General features: G+C 36.8%; 1 protein-coding gene across 2 annotated transcripts in view; it reads right to left on the bottom strand.

The window, feature by feature from the left end:
- Positions 1-2,500, bottom strand: part of LOC122254560 (uncharacterized) — a 61,319-nt gene that overhangs the window by 24,374 nt on the left and 34,445 nt on the right. The window lies entirely within an intron of this gene.

Raw genomic sequence — 2,500 nt, 5'->3', positions numbered from 1 at the left:
GATAGATAGATATAGATAGATAGATAGACAGATACATATATAGATAGATTGGACAACAGAGAGGGATAGAGAGAGGAGAGAGGATGGAGAAGGGAGAGAGAGGAGGAGGGAGGAGAGAGAGGAGAAGGGAGAGAGGGAGAAGAGGGGAAGGCAGGGGGGAAGAGGGAGGAAGGAGGGAGAGAGAGAGAGAGAGAGAGAGAAACAGACAGACAGACAGACAGACAGACAGACAGACAGACGAAGAATAAGAGAGGGGGGACAGGGAAGAAAAAAAGGAGAGAAGAGGGAAGCAAATGAAGAGAGAGAACATGAAAAGGGAAGGCAAAGAGAAAGACCAAAATGGAAAATTAATTCACATAAATGCAATATATAAACGGCTGAATGTGAAGATTATACAATCGTGTGCAAATGAAGGGGTAGTCTTATGCAAGATGCATTCTGTATTTTAATTCTGAATGTGAAGAAACAGTGGAAAATAAACAGCTTGATAATCATAATAATGACATTAAAGGTTACTATAAAAGAATAGGTCATAATAATATATAAATAGATAGAGAGAGAAGGGGGGGGAGAGGGACGGAGAAGGTGCCGAGATACGTGAGAGATAATGAGAGAAGAGAGGAGGGTGGGGGAGGATGAGAGAGAGAGCGAAAGAGTGAGAGAGACGCGAGGAAAGAAAAAAGAAAGAGAGAGAGAGGAGAAGGAAGAGAGCGAGAAGAAAAGAGCGAGAAAAGAAGAGAGGTAGGGAGATAAGTAAGAGAGAAAGAAAGAGAGAGAAAGAAAGAAAGAGCGAGAGAAAAAAAAAGATAGAGAAAGAAAGAACGACGGAAAGACCAATACAACAAACAAATGTAAGTAACTAGACACATGGACACATCTAGTCACATAACACATCAAAATAAAACATAGTCTAACACATACACCTACACCATCTGGCCATCTCTAGGAAAACGCCATAGGAACAAATCTTTCTGTGATCTGCCATTTGCATCAGTAGCCATTTGCAAGGAAAACGGCACTCCCCTTGACAGCTGTGATGTATTACGAGTGCCCAGCAAGCCAGTCACAGAGTTTCTCCTCCTGATGGCCGAAGTTAACACGCTTCTCCTTAATTAATTAAGAGAAACTGGCCAATAGTTGTTGCTTTGTTTGGTGTTTACGACCTACTAGTAGGAAAGGTTACCTTGTTGCATAACAGCCAGGACTCATCCGAGCATCGAAGTCAATATCTATCTCGATCATAAGTTCCGAGATTCTGAGCAACAAAGAGTATCAGATCCCCCGCCCCCACCCCCTCCGCCCCACCCTGCCCCCCCCCCCCCCCCCCCCCCCCCCCTCCCACACCCCCCCCCATCCTCCTTCCCTCCCCCCCCCACCAGCCCCCAACCCACCCCCCCCCCCCTCCCCCCCCCACCCCCCTTTTTTTTTTTTTTTTTTTTTTTTTTTTTTTTTTTGAATTCCCAAGTGCGATATCCGAGGTGCGTTCTTTGATCCTTGCGATGCTCAATAACCTCGTAATTCAGCGGAGAGGTAGGGTAGTAGGGTGGTGGGGGTGGTGGGGGGGATGTGGATGGGGGGAAGGGGGGGTGAATCGACCGTTTTATAGCTGACTTGTGAGTACGACTGGTGTGGCTCGTATCTGACTGGCATCGTTGGATGACGACTAACACCCCCCTCCCCCCTCCCCTCCCGTTCACGACTCTGGCATCTCTCTTTTATGTGTGGACAGGAGCGCCACTCATTCCACTCTTAGGGTCCTTCAGAGCTTGTCGTTTTACATCGGATCGCAGGTTATGTTGTGCTATTCTCCCTCTCTCTCTCTTTCTCTCTCTCCTACGCTCATCGTTTTTTTTGTCATTTCATTTATCTTATCGATGTATTATAATTTTATATATATTTTATATATTATAGATATATTGATTTTATATAATATAGATATATATATATTATATATATATATTTAGATATATATATATATATAATATTGATACTACTTGATATATATTATTTATATAGGATATAGATTTAGATATTATCTATATATATATTATAGTTGATACATACTTACACACAAATCACACCCTCTCCTAAACTTATTGATATTTTATATATATATTTATATATATATATATATATTTATATATATATATATATATATATATATATATATGTATATATATTTTATATATACATATATATATATTTTTATTAATATATATATATATATATATACATACATATTATTTATTTATATTATAATTATATATATTTATATATATATATACATAGATATATATTATATATATATATATTTATATATTATATTATATATATATATATCATATATATATGCCATGTAATATATATAATTTCAATATATATATATATATATATATTATATATATTCTATATTATATATATATATATTCATATATATATATATATTTATATTATATATATTATAGAGCTATTATATAATATATATATATATATATTATAT

The sequence above is a fragment of the Penaeus japonicus genome, unplaced genomic scaffold (assembly GCF_977035675.1).
Source record: "Penaeus japonicus unplaced genomic scaffold, GWHDUDI00000001_assembly GWHDUDI00000003, whole genome shotgun sequence".
Lineage (NCBI taxonomy): Eukaryota > Metazoa > Arthropoda > Malacostraca > Decapoda > Penaeidae > Penaeus > Penaeus japonicus.
The sequence above is the reverse complement of the archived record's forward strand: the minus strand, read 5'-3'. Positions and strand labels throughout refer to the sequence as shown.